Genomic DNA, 15,655 nt, shown 5'->3' with positions numbered 1-15,655 from the left:
CATGCTGTCCGTTTCCCTGGTCTTTTTTGCCCCCACGAAGTAGGTGCGTACATCCACCTTCTGCTTCGACTTTTTTCGGGTCGCCGCCATTCTCTTTGGTGCTGTATGTTTAGTTATTGTGGGTGCCGTATCTTTTTTGTGTGTGTGTTGAGTTTTGGTATTATTTTTTATTTATTTTCTGCCAGCGGGTAGCGGAGCACTTAGTTCAAGCCGCCATTTCCGGTCCCGTCGCGCATGCGCCCCCCGATACACCACATTTTAATGAATAAGAGTTAATGATTGTTAACAAACGTTCAACGATTTTGGATCTTAGTTACCCTTTAGACTTTGTTGCAGTATCACTCATGAAAGGCAGATTTTATTCTGTAAATATATAATGTTTGGGGCTCAAACCACCAAATCTCAGTCATTTGACTCCTATTCTGTACCTCAACATCTGTGAGCTGTAAAACAGCACTCTGCTGTTATTACTTTAATTTAAAAAAATAGGAAGTCCCATAGTTAATAACTCCACAAGCCTCAAAACTAACTCTAGGCAAGACAATGATCCAGGCTGGTCTTTCATAAAATATAACTTTTAAATAACAAAGTTGATACAGACCATAAAATCAGACTACAAAACTAGGCCTAGATCAATGTCAAGAACACAGTGAGAGTCCCCACTTCAGCTACAATATGGTATAATAAGTTGTTAAGGGAAAGGGTGCTGATGGGTGAGGTAAATATGATAATCTAAGAGAAAAAGAACCCAACAGATAGCACTCACATTCCCGTTCTGAATGATTATTGTCAATATTAAAACTTAAACTTTAATGGTCATAAATGTTAAAATAGAGGTGGTTAAAATGGACATATAGTGGACGCACGCTACTGATCCTAAGTCGGGTGTAGTGAGGCACCCTGGATCGATAGTTGAAAAAATTAATTGAGATTAATTGGATTAATTAACACTAACAGGATATCTTGTACAATGATCCCTTTAGTAAAGAATGCAGAAGGGCATGGATAAAGTATGTTGTATATTCAAATATTGAATACCCAATATACATCTAAACAAGTGAATTGTTAGTAGGGCATAGCACACATATACACATGTTGCAGACGGTTAATTAGTTGTACAATAGATAGAGTTGTTGATCAGCTTCACACCGGGATTACTCTATATGCACCAAGCCTCTGGCTTATTACCTACTATTGAGTTGTGGACTTCCTTAGCTTTAGGCAGTGTAACTTTCAATGCCTTCCAAGCATATACATTAGCATAACCATATATGTGTGCTATGCCCTACTAACAATTCACTTGTTTAGATGTATATTGGGTATACCCCGTTATGGGGTGCCGGTATCCCCCTGCAGGATTTAAATCCCCCGGTCGCGTGACGCGGGAGCTTTAAAAGCACAGGGGATACCGGTACCCCATAACGGGGCCTGTATCTCATGAAGTAGGGGGTTCCCGAGGCTGAAACCGATGCGGTTCAGCTCAGGAGACCACCTGCTCATGTACACTATGATCAATATCAATATTCTTAATGCACGATTGTCTGTAAGAGCTGTGCATGGAGACACAGCATCTCCATGCAGCTCTTACAGGCTGCTTTTTTTCCTTCAGCTATCTCGCTTTAGATTTTTAAGCACGATAGCAGGGGGAAAATAAAACAGCTTGCGCGATCGGGCATATTTTTGCCCGCACCTAACCAAAGGCGCTTCACTTCTTAGTGAATCCCGCGCCTGGCTTCATTTTTTATTGTGGTATTACAAATTTTCCAATCGGGCGCAAAAGCTCAGTGCTTAGTGAATAGCCCCCAAAAGGTTAAAGTGTTCCTGTCCCATGCGCCCTACTGGCAACTTCTTTGTCTGGCCAAATAGCAGGGTATTCCACGGACTCGAAACTGCTGATGAACTTGTCACCCACAAACCACTGTGGATTTTCTGTGTGGAATGTTTTTCTTCTTCTAAGCATGGGGTCACACAGTGTGTTAAACTCCGGTTGGCACACGACGTAAACACATTACCACATAAAGTTTCAAAAATAAGATTAAAAAAGATCAGCTGTAGAAAGTCAGCTAGTCACCAAAGACATGATTATTGATCATAGGGATAAATGTGATTTATTGATAAACATTTTAGTCCCCATCAGAGTCTTGAGAAAGGGTTCAAATGGGATTGAAACATATGTTGTCAGGTGTATGTAATGCCGGAACTGAGTACTGGTGCGTTTCTTCTCCACTCGAGACATGACCTATACAATATGTATAGTGTCATATGATTGTACGGTATTTATGTCTTTATTTATATAGCGCCATTAATGTACATAGCGCTTCACAGTAGTAATAAACGTGACAGTCATATAAATTACAAATAACAGATCATGGGAATAAGTGCTTCAGACATAAAAGTAACATTTAGGAAGAGGAGTCCCTGCTCCGAAGAGCTTACAGTCTAATTGGTATGTAGGAAGAACGTACAGAGACAGGAGGGAATTCTGGTAAGTGCGTCTGCAGTTGGCCAAGATTTATGTCTCATGTGTATAGTATTAGCCACGGTGCTACTCGTATGCTTCTTTAAGCAAGTGTGTTTTAAGGTGGGTCTTAAAGGTGGATAGAGAGGGGGCTAGTCGGGTACTGAGGAGAAGGGCATTCCAGAGGTGTGGGGCAGTCAGTGAGAAAGGTTTAAGGCGGGAGGGGGCTTTAGATACAAAGGGGTTAGAGAGAAACCATCCTTGAGCAGAACGCAAGAGTCGGGATGGTGCATAGCGAGAAATTAGGGCTGAGATGTAAGGAGGGGCAGAAGAGTGTAAAGCTTTAAAAGTGAGGAGGAGAATTGAGTGCGAGATGCAGGATTTGATCGGAAGCTAGGAGAGTGATTTCAGCAAGGGAGACGCTGAGACAGATTTAGGAAAGAGTACAGTGATTCTGGCAGCAGCGTTAAGGATAGATTGTAGGGGAGACAGGTGAGAGGCAGGAAAGGCCGGACAGCAGGAGGTTACAGTAATCGAGAAGGGAGAGAATGAGGGCCTGAGTCAGAGTTTTAGCAGTCGAGCAACAGAGGAAAGCGCGTATCTTTGTAATATTGCGGAGGGAAAAAGCGACAGGTTTTAGAAACGTTTTGAATGTGAGAGGAGAATGTGAGAGAGGAGTCGAGTGTGACCCCTAGGCAGTGTGCTTGTTCTACTGGGTGAATGATAGAACTTCCAACAGTAATGTGGAAGGAGGTGATAGGGCCGGTTTGGGAGGAAATATGAGGTCAGCCTAATGCAGTCACTGTTTAAGCATCGCTTTAGCAGAAGGGCTTTCCTGGAATCCAGGTGTGATTCTTTTCCTTGTTGTTGTGTATGTCACCTGTGGAAATCACAAGTATGAAAAACCCATGACGTAATTGCATGAAAAAACTAAATTGTAAGCACAGAAAATATATTGTTAGATGAAAAAGTTAAAATTTAACAGCCAACAAGGACAAATTGTTTCAACTAGTCTTTCATTTTCTCTATTTGCTCCAATACCACTGAACAACTAGTGCAAACGACCGAATGTATCAAATCCAGTAAATCCCATTGATTTTTTCACAGAATTATAGATACCATGTGCTGTTTATTTGTACTCTTTTGCGCCTGGGAGATTTTCAAAGCCAGAAGACAATGGCCATGTCATTACAGTGTGATTTAGAACCCCTTGCGAGGGAAGGTGGTGTCACAACATATTGATTAGGGGGCATTGCCAGTTCTAGTTTCCAGTAAGGACATTTGTTTATAGGAAAAGCTAACTTTCAGTCGTCTGTTCAATGTGCTGCAAAGCCAGGTAACACACAACAACGTGTCAACTTCCATTCGTGTGTAGCACCTTGCTAAAGTTTTGAATCTCTGCAGTCAATCCGTGTCTCTGCAGGCAGTGTCGGGGTTAATCCTCACAGGCCCAGGATTCACAAAGTTGTTACTATTATGTTGCCTTTTAAAGGTCAGTGTATGGCACTGATTGGTTTCCAGAAACTGCTAGAAGGGTCACATGATATGGTGTGATCCTTGTGCAACATATATACTGTATCTATTTTAATCTGCCCAGTAACTGGGGTGGGGTTCTACACCAACCTAGGTTATAAAAGGGGCAGGCATATGTGGTTACCCCTCAGACCCCAGGGAGGATCCCAATACCATCAGGGATTCCAGGAGGGGATCTCACATGTAAATAGTTAAAGGTAGTAAGTCCTTTTAATGTTTTATGTCCGGTAAGTACTGTACCCTTATAGATATGTTTCCCTAGAATAAAGGAATCTGGTAGTACAGGCTCGTATAAGGGGAGGCCTGTGTTCAGCAGAATAAAGGCTTAGTGTGCCTACCTACAGTGTGGTTTACTTACACCCCACCTAACAAACTGAGAAGACACAGTTTTGTGGAAGTAAGCAATTGGTCACAGCATTATTGTTTTAACAATACTTGAAAATAACTGTCAGCCATAATCCTAGTCCTTTGTCATCCCTATTTTCGGTATCTTCCGGCGAGAGCCTTCTCCAACCACCCTAATCTACCTTCAACCGGGAGACACACTATCGACCGCCACTGGGAGAATACTCTCAACCGCCACATCATCCGCTCTCCTGAGGTTCTCCTTATCAGGGAGGCCTGGGCCTACCCGCCTTGGACAGAGCCCAGCTTCCTAAGATTGGTGCAAGGGGTACAGCGCCTGACCGCCTGTGTCGGTGCCTCCAGCCCGCACCATCTTTTCAGGGGGACCGCTATCTGGGGCCCATCCACATCGGGTGGAGCCCCATTTCGGGTATTTACGGTGTCCCTACGATGACTGGCCTGACAGTTCCGCCAAAGCTGTGACAATGGATCTGATAACAGATTCATAATGAATGAAATAATGAGATCAAACCTGGCCCTACTACCTCCTTCCACATTACTGTTGGAACTACGATCATTCACCCAGTAGCCCAAGCACGCTGCCTTGGGGTCACACTCGATTCCTCTCTCACATTCGCCCCTCACATTCAAAACATTTTATTAAAACCTGTCGATTTTCCTCCGCAATATAACAAAGATACGCCCCTTCCTCTGTTGCTCGACTGCTAAAACTCTGACTCAGGCCCTCATTCTCTCCCGTCTCGATTACTGTAACCTCCTGCTGTCCGTCCTTCTTGCCTCTCACCTGTCTCCCCTACAATCTATCCTAAACGCTGCTGCCAGAATCACTCTACTCTTTTCTAGATCTGTCTCAGCATCTCCCCTCATGAAATCCCTCTCCTGGCTTCCGATCAAATCCCGCATCTCACACTCCATTCTTCTCCTCACTTTTAAAGCTTTACACTCTTCTGCCCCTCCTTACATCTCAGCCCTAATTTCTCGTTATGCACCATCCAGACTCTTGCGTTCTTCTCAAGGATGTCTTCTTTCTACCCCCTTTGTATCTAAAGCCCTCTCCCGCCTTAAACCTTTTTCACTGACTGCCCCACACCTCTGCAATGCCCTTCCCCTCAGTACCCGACTAGCACCCTCTCTATCCACCTTTAAGACCCAACTTAAGACACACTTGCTTAAAGAAGCATATGAATAGCATTGTGGATATTCTGAACACATGATACATAAAGCTTGGCCCCCTGCAGACGCACTTACCAGAAGTCCCTCCTACTGTCTCTGTACGTTCTCCCTATCAACCAATTAGACTGTAAGCTCCTCGGGGCAGGGACTCCTCTTCCTTAATGTTACTTTTATGTCTAAAGCACTTATTCCCATGATCTGTTATTTATATTATCTGTTATTTATTTGATTACCACGTGTATTACTACTGTGAAGCGCTATGTACATTAATGGCGCTATATAAATAAAGACATACAATACAATAAGATATGGTTAGACATAACACAACAACATTACATTCTCAATGGAAAGGGTGGGTGGGAAAAACGAAATCAATGAGCAGCTAACGCAAGTGCAGGGTTTAAATAGCCCGCGTGAGTACCCCACCTCCCTCGTTGGTGCGAACGCGAATATTACAACCCTCGTGGTGAGAGGGAGGGGGGGAGGAGAGCCAGCTCGCACCCCCGGAGGCACAACAGCCCTTATGTATGCGACAGCCTATTCAAGGCCTCTGCTTTTCTTAATACTCTGACAAGAAATGTATTTGAAGGAACCTCCACTACTACAGCAAGTAGTCTCCATTTGCTGGACTAGGAAGAGACCTGGGCGGGCTGCAGGTGATTTCTAGATTAATGGATCTGGATTTGCAACCAGGTAGGGAAAACAGTTTTAAAAGGGTGATGAGCCACTACTATTCTCTTGGTGAGAGGTATTAACAAGTACTAATTTCTGCATGCTGAAAAACTGTCCTGTTGTAACCTAAAGAACTGTGCCTCTTTATGAATGCTGTGATGCATATGAAGAAGATCTTCTGTTAATAAATGTTCAAAATCTCCTGGCGCCCTGTCCTATTATTTTTACTCCTCATCGCGTGCCAGCGCGGATCCTCAACCTTGAGACGAACCAGGTAACCACTGAGTACCCACATATACCTTTTAAACAGCACTCCTGTTTTAAGGAGACAGCAGAAAAGACATTAGGACTGTTATATTCCTATTTTTTACTGTACACCCTATCCCTCATGCTAGGGGGGATATGGGTATTACACGTATTAATGAAAGTTGATGTATCTTAACTATAATTTGCCATGCTTTTTATCATATTGAGGCCCAGATTCACAAAAGGGTGCTAAAGCTTTAGCATACCTTTACTACCCATTCATATGCATAGCAGCTGAGGTGTGTTAAAGCTCATCAGCCTTTTGAGGATTTGTGCCTGTGTAGGGAGACAGTGTGTGCCATAAACTGACTCAATATATGGTGCAGCATGACATCCACAATGTGCCAGTGGGAGCAGACATTGCTCGTGAGAAGGGGTAAGGCTATCGAGCTATTTCAAATAGAATAATGGAAAAACACTGCTCACCTTAATGATCAAATGTGAGTGTAAAAAGCGGTGCATGGAACTATAGACAAATGGAATAGTGTGTGGTCAGAGATGACCAGCAGAAAAGCGTTCCCATAGGTATTGCACTCAACTAAATAAATAACTCTGAGTAATGATATATATACATAAATCAAATATAATCAAACCATATGGGTTGGGGGAGGTAAAATCCAAAACAAAAAATTATTTAATAATAATAAATCCTTGATATATACACACTATACAATGAACACTTAATATCTAGATGATTGAAATAAAATCTCTTGGGGAGTGAAAACGGAGGGGATCGGCAGAAGGTGGGGTAATTAGGTAAATTGTCTGGGGGGTATATACAGCATTGGCACAAAGGTGCCTAGTTGAAATAGCACTACTAATAGACTCTATGCTATTGGTCTATATCGTTACACCTGGCGCTTGGGTGACTAAAATTAGTCAAAATACCGATGAGTCTCTGTGTCCCAGAGACTCACACTTGAGCGTCAAAGTCTTAGTAAATGAACAGCTTAATATCCCTCATAGGTAAACTCCTCATAATCAAGGGATATAGCTCTGTTAAGTTTGCTGTATTAAAGTATTGCGCTGTATATCACACATATCCGGATCGCAGCATCTACGACACCATGAATGCCGCAACCTCCGTCTCACGCTCCACAACACAAACAAGCGGCTGACGTCATCAATCGGAGCGTCGCCGAACACCCGACGATCGTTTCACGCCTTGTGGCGCTTCTTCTGGGGGGGAGGAGTGTAGCATGTCTCCTCTATGGCATGAATATATACCTCCTGGGGGCGGTACAGTGGGCGTTTCTAATGTACGCCTACACACATGATTGGCTCGTCCGCCTCCGTTCAATTTAATTGTGTGGCTAGTGGTAAGTTAGCCACATCTGATGATCAGTGATGCATATAGGAGTAAAAAGGTTCAAATAGATCCCTGTGTGAGTGACATGTTAGGTACTGGTATATAAAACGCTGACAGTTTATACCCTCATGAATCTCACAAACTGGTTGGATATATTTGTGAGTCGTGTAGGAGTGTTAACTGGCTAGTTAGACCGCCCAAAAAGGTCAATGCGGTCTTGCTACTCTTTAAATATCTTTAAACTGATTGTATAGTGAATGATAAATAATGGGTATCCTAGATGTTGAATAGGTGGAGGATACACATATTAGAGGTAAGTATTGCAGCTATGATGTCTCTGATGAATGTTATCGTACTTGTCCTGACTGGTGATTACCACATTGTCACACCCACAGTGGTGTAAGTAATGTGGGTGCGCACAGATGATGCCTAGATATCATGCATGTTGTTAATGCATGTTGGAAGGACCACTGTCTCTTTAAACCGCCCTGGTGTATCAATACGGACATGTAGAAGGCACTGGCCCTAAGAGATATATATCAGGTGGTTGATGGTTACAATGCGTACGTAGCAGGTAAGTATATGATAGCTACACATGGTCATAGATGGTAAGTATGTTACAGAGTGGATGGCAGTAGATATGCAATACAGTATATCATCCGCCCAAAAAGGGTCAGATATGGGAGTTGTCAGATACCTTTGTTTAGGTCATGTTTAAATAAAGGGTGAATATATAAACCCCTCATTAAGGCCTGTTGGGCTGAGAGTGTTTAGTGTATATATCCATTTACTCTCCTTTTGCAGGAGTAGCCTGTTCCAGTCCCCCTTGCGTGGTCCTAGGGGTACTAGTTCTATACCTGCAAAATGTAAGCTGGTAACTATACCGTCATGGACCCCATTCATGTGTCTAGACAAAGGTGTATCTTGTTTGTTGCGTATAGATCCCAGGTGTTCCAGAATTCTGACTTTTAGTGGGCGGAATGTTTTTCCTACATACATTTTATTGCATTTACAGGTGATGATATATATGACTCCCTTGCTGTTGCAGTTTATGAAGTCAGTGATTTTGAATGTTTTTGTTTGTGCACAGTCTGTGAATGATTTCCTAGGTGGCATATGTATGCATGCTTTGCATTTTCCACAGGGAAATGACCCCTGTGGTTTGTGATCTAACCAGGTTCTATTAGGTGTTGGTTGGAAGTGACTCCGTACCACCCTATCTTTGAGGTTGCGTGATCGCCTGCTTGTGAGTGTTGGTGATGGGTTTAACACTTCCCGCAGGTCCTCATCCTCAGTAAGTAGGTGCCAGTGTTTGGTGAAGATACGTCTAAGGTCATGCCACTGGGTGTTGAAAGTGCCAATAAAACGTATTACTTCTCTGGTGTCTGTGTTTTTGCTTTTGGTCAGAAGCGTATCCCTGTGTGTATGTTTGGCTCTCTTGAGTGCTTTCTGGACTGCATTCTTGCTATACCCCCTATCGTAGAATCTTTGGCTCATTTCGCGCGCCTTGCTCGCAAATTCTGCCACAGTAGAGCAGTTGCGCCGAAGGCGGAGAAATTGTCCCGTGGGTATATTTTTGACCAAATGAGTGGGGTGGTGGCTATCAGCCCGCAGAATGCTATTAGTAGCTGTGGGTTTTCTAAATAGTGTAGTTTGTAGATACCCATCAGTGTCCTTATAGATAGTTACGTCCAGAAAGTCTAGGGTAGTTTTGTTCGTTTGCATAGTCAGTTTCAAATTGAATTGGTTAGTATTCAATTTTGCCACGAATTCCTCTAAGAGAGTTAGTGAGCCCTTCCACAGCATGAGGATATCATCAATGTAGCGGACCCACATGATGATGTTGTCCGCATACATCTCCAGGTCACAGCCGAAAACCACTGTCTCCTCCCACCAGCCTAGGTATAGATTGGCATAGGTGGGGGCACATGTGGTTCCCATGGCCGTGCCCTGGATTTGATGATAGTACTTCCCGTTAAATATAAAGAAGTTGCTAGAGAGTACAAATTCTAAAAGTTTGATAACGAAGATGTTGTGTGTTTTTGGCTTCCATATCTCTGGATCTCAGAGAGAAGCTAACTGCCCCTAGGCCAGATGTGTGTGGGATACTAGTGTATAAATTCACTACATCAAGGCCCAGTAACAAAGTATTGTCATCAATATGTACGTTGTTTATTCTCAGCAAAACATCTTTAGTATCTTTCAAATGTGACGGGAGTAGGCTCACTAATGGACGTAAAAATTTGTCCAGGTAAATGCTTGCATTAGAGGTGACATTTCCTATCCCTGACACTATTGGTCTGCCGGGTGGGGGGGATAGCCCTTTGTGCACCTTGGGTAGATGGTAGAATGTGGCTATCCTAGGGTGAGGTATATGAATGAATTCGTATTCGGTCTTGGTAATCACTTTAGTCTCCAAACCTTCTTTAAGGATAGTGGTGAGTCTAGTTTGAAAAGAATCAGTAGGGTCTGCTTCAAGTATCCTGTAACACTTGGGATCTTTCAAGAGGTTAGCACATTCCTGGATATAGTTAGATTTGTCTAGAATAACTATATTTCCCCCTTTGTCAGAGGGTTTAATGACAATGCTTTTATCTGTTTCCAGATCTTTCAAAGCATATATTTCATTGGCGGATATGTTACTGGATTTTCTCATAGTTTGCGTGTGGAGATCTTCAATTTCTCTAGTGATCAGATTGGTAAAGACTTCTATATTGGAGCAAGTCTCCATGGCGGGCATACATTTAGATTTATTTCTTAGGTTAGTGAAAGGGCCTTCCCCAGCTGTTTTTTCACTCTCTCTAAGTAAATCCCCAAGGAGGCGTATGTTCATGCGATCCATATGATCGTATCCTTCCATGGGTGTGTTAAGGTTAAGTCTCTTCTCGCGTCTAGTATGGAATTTGTGAAGTAGTAGTTTGCGCGAGAAAAGATTTAAATCCTTGATACACTCAAATTTGTCCATCTGATTAGTAGGGCAGTATGACAGTCCTTTTGATAGCACCGACATATGTGCAGAAGTTAAGACTTTGTGTGACAGATTAATTATCTGCGAGACCTCCTTTTCCTGGACCCTCTCCCCCTGTATTGGGGTCTGTATCCCCACCTGTCCCTGTCTCTCAGCTGATTTTGATTTGAGCTTAGTGCCCCCTCTCCTTGTTCTCTTCCGTCTCTGATGGGGTATGGGGGGCAAGATGTTCTAAAAAACCAGATTGGGTGGGTGCGTGACTAGAATCTAAGTCTGAGTCGCTATTCTCCCACTCAGTGGAGGACTCCCCTGTATAGGGGTATTTACCAGGTGGTGGGGGGAAAAGGCGAGTTCTTTTTCGGAAAATTTTGCCCTCTTCGAAATCTTTCACATCACGTAAAAACTTTTTTTGTTTTCTTTCAGTTGTATCCGCTTTAATTTTACTTATATTTGTTTTAAGCTTTTTGTCCAATACTTCAAAGTCTGAATGGTCTTTCCAGGTGTGTGCAGTTTCTAATAGTGTTTTAATGTTTGAGTTTGTTTTTTCTAGTTTTTTCTGTTCATATTCCACCAAGAAGGTCATTAGCTTTGCTGAACAATCTAGCAAGATCTTTGACCATCCTTTGTGGAACTCTTCCTCAACAATGAGGTGGGAAGGTGCTATGAAAACACGGAGCCCTCTTGGTACTAATTTTGCAGACAGGTATTTCTCAAGGCTTGTGATTTCCCACCAAGTTTTTGTCTGCGTTACAAACAGTTTATCTAGCTCTGCAAAGTATTTTTTAATATCTGGTAGATCTGTCGTGTCTGCGGGTAGTTTGTTACTAGAGAACACATCTTGGGCTTCCGTGCTCCAAACATTAAAATCTGGTTGGTGAGACAGGATACTTGACATGCTTACTAAGTACCAAATGTCAAACTAACAGTGTTGGTTGTGAGACCAAAAGTCAGGGAAATATCTCCTAGTTATGCAGTCACTAGGGAGCAAAGTGTTCAGGGAAAGGGGATCCAAAAAAATCCCAAAACGACGCAAATAGAATAATGGAAAAACACTGCTCACCTTAATGATCAAATGTGAGTGTAAAAAGCGGTGCACGGAACTATAGACAAATGGAATAGGGTGTGGTCAGAGATGACCAGCAGAAAAGCGTTCCCATAGGTATTGTACTCAACTAAATAAATAACTCTGAGTAATGATATATATACATAAATCAAATATAATCAAACCATATGGGTTGGGGGAGGTAAAATCCAAAACAAAAAATTATTTAATAATAATAAATCCTTGATATATACACACTATACAATGAAAACTTAATATCTAGATGATTGAAATAAAATCTCTTGGGGAGTGAAAACTGAGGGGATCGGCAGAAGGTGGGGTAATTAGGTAAATTGTCTGGGGGTATAGTGTGTATATATCAAGGATTTATTATTATTAAATAATTTTTTGTTTTGGATTTTACCTCCCCCAACCCATATGGTTTGATTATATTTGATTTATGTATATATATCATTACTCAGAGTTATTTATTTAGTTGAGTGCAATACCTATGGGAACGCTTTTCTGCTGGTCATCTCTGACCACACCCTATTCTATCGAGCTATTTCACCAGAGGGAGCAAGACACGGGTTGCAACAACATTAGCTACATATGTGTATAACTGTGCAACCATGTGGCCCGGTATTAAAGGGGTTGCACCCCATATGGCCACCCCTTGACCTCACCAGGGAGGCAAGGGGTTAACTGGACTGCGGTCCAGGAATGTGGCTTATACCTTGTCATGTCAGGAAACTGTATGTTCCCCTGTTTCATTATAATCCTGTATTTTAATGTTTTAAAGTGCATTTCTGTGTATCCAGTTCTGGAGGTCACAGAGAGTTGATATTTGGCCAATATGTGGAGTCACTGTAGGCATTAAAAACGGGCAAATTTCGACCCACTGAGCCCACCAGAATGGAACTTATTAATATGTGTAGATATTAAAGAGTATATGTATGGTATTTTGGATCTGCTCTGAAAAATGCAGACTCCATCTGCTATGCTAAATAGGTCAGGAAGGGCAGCCGGATGATTGAGCCTAAGTACTAATCAACAGACTCTGCCACTCTAATTGTTACCTGAGGGCGGAGAATCATCAAACTGGAGTGGTTTGTAAGTGTTATGTCTTCACCTACAAACAATGTAGGTCCTACCAGATACTTAATTTGGTTGACTGGTCGTCGCCCCTGATTTAATTATGGGGCTACAGAAATAAGATCCTCAGAGTCCCAGTACACATGGGCTAACTAGCTGGGGGACATGGTTTAATCTGTGTCTCCATGTTAGGGATTGGATACAGATAATTGTTCACCAATAGTCTGTATTCAATGTTAAGAATAGGGTTACACAGCTATATAAACTGTGTCAACCCTACAGTTTTTAGTTGTGCTTCTGATTCCACCGGGAATGTCACCGGATTGCTGGAGAATTGCTAGCTGATACTTCTCCATCCCCCAACCCTAAGTAAGTGTTACCTTCTTGCCTGTTAATTGTACTATATTGCTGTGTTCACCTTATTTAAGGAATAAATATATTTTATTATATCTAAGCCTCGTTCAGTTCAACCCAGATATTTGGTGTTTATTATATCTTGTCATAAGTTACCGTGACACCATGTATGTATGTATGTATATATACGCATATGTATATGTTTATTTATATAGCACCATTAATGTACATAGCGCTTCACAGCACTAATACACGTGACAATCATATAAATAACAAATAATACACATAACACATCATGGGAAGAAGCGCTTCAGATATAAAAGTTACATTTAGGAAGAGGAGTCCCTGCTCCGAAGATCTTACAATCTAATTGGTAAGTAGGAAGAATGTACACACAGAGACAGTAGGAAGGTGTTCTGGTAAGTGTGTCTGCGAAGGGCCACGGTCGATGTATGAGCTGTATAGTATCAGCCACAGAGCTATTCATATGCATTGTTAAGGAGGTGTGTTTTAAGATGGGTAGAGATGGTGAATCCGCCCGCACAATGAAAAGGCTGATGCGAGTTGTATTATATGCATAAAAGTTGCATTTGTAATTAATTGACTTTATCTCCAGAAAGATTTGTATTAAATTCAACCTCAGAGCATACATATTGGATGTTAGGAACAGGATTAACAAGTTTAAAAATGTTTGCTGAGAGATGCTAAATAAAGAAAGATGTCAATATGGGACGCAGCTCTACTGTGGCTTTGAAGACTGCATCAGATTGCTACTGCTAATTAAAAGGCATCATTTACGAATGTAATAATTAAAGAAGGCAGCTCATGTTTTCTCTTGATAATTGTTTTTCAAGTTTACCCTGGTTTTGGGAAGACTTGATTTATCGCGGTGATTGTAAATGAAGCAACAAAGTGGCCTAGAACCTTATTTTCATAAGCAATAAAAAACCATGCCCCATACTTGCTATACATTTTTAATTCTAAATAATTATATAATTTATCATTAATAATTATAAATAAACCAAATACGCATTAAAAACACACCCCTTCTTGTTTATTTGCAGTTATACGCGTGCAATTAAAAAGCTGCTGGGGTCTCTGCCCTGGGGAATTTACAATCTCTGTAAAATTAAAAGAACATGATTTATCTCTGCATCAATATATTTACATACTGTAATTGTAGCCCACAAGTCCTTCCTGCATTGTGCAATGTTGCAGATGAAGTAATTTGCAGTCCTAATTTCCCTAGAGATCCTCTTTGATCGGGGCAATATAATTTACTTCCCACAGTGGTTAACAGTGTTGTCATAAACTGTGGTCAGTGTGGCAGATCTATGCTGTTCCATTTCTGGCCGAATGGAAATGCCAGGAGAAGAGGTATAACCTTTTCGCCTGAGTATTTGTGATTCTGGGGATTGAGCAGGGAAATCTTCCTATTTCCTTGTTTCGTTACATCACAGGAAGTGACAACATTGCCCCTCAACTGCGCTTTCACTTTCAGTTTTATTAGCTTTAATGAATGGGATTAGGAATGAGGAAATGGATGGATGGATGAATGAATGAACGCTTAAGCAGCCAACTTCAGAAAGTTTGATTGAGGGGAAGTTTTTGAAATGAGGAACCTTCACCAATTCCCCATTGAAATGCACAGAGACCGGTGAACCTTTAACCTTTACATAACAAGACAATGTTCCAGGGCTGATTACGTTTTACAGTGTGATGACAGATTCCTTTGAAGAAAGACGATGTCATTTATTTCCCCGTGTTTTTTTTCGGCTTATTATCTTCAGTATGTAAAGCACTTCCATGACATCACAAAATTACAGAGATCGAAGGACCACAATCACGGAGGCTTCAGTGTTTTGGAATTAAAAATGGGATTTTGATGGGAAAAGTCCAGATTTCTATCAGTGAAACTTGAATTCTATGAGACGACTGATGCTAAATCTCCGTGATTATTAGACTGAGCTCAGACAGAAGGCGATGCACGTAAGCGCGCGCACGTCCGTCGCAAATTTGGGTTGTGCGGAGGGAGTTTTCAAACAGAAAACTCCACCGGCGGCAAAGTGCAGCGTTGTCGCAGCGACATTTTGCCGGCACATCCCAATTTGTAATTTGGGGCTACAGTCGCGTGACGCGAGCTGGTTCAGCCAATAGAGGCGTACCAGTTCCGTGACGCGTTTGTTACATGTCCCCAAACGCCGCGATCTGGCTCCTGCTATTTGAGCACAGATCACTGTGCTGCAGGAGCGCGCGGCCGGGGCGCGAACGCTAGCAAGCTGCCGTAACAGCCGTCTGAGCGAGCCCTTACCCAAATCAGTGAGACTCACAGGAAGTAACTGAGAGTTGACGATTCTAAAGTGAATATATTTCAATATT

The sequence above is a fragment of the Ascaphus truei genome, chromosome 3 (assembly GCF_040206685.1).
Source record: "Ascaphus truei isolate aAscTru1 chromosome 3, aAscTru1.hap1, whole genome shotgun sequence".
Classification (NCBI taxonomy): Eukaryota; Metazoa; Chordata; class Amphibia; order Anura; family Ascaphidae; genus Ascaphus; species Ascaphus truei.
The sequence above is the reverse complement of the archived record's forward strand: the minus strand, read 5'-3'. Positions refer to the sequence as shown.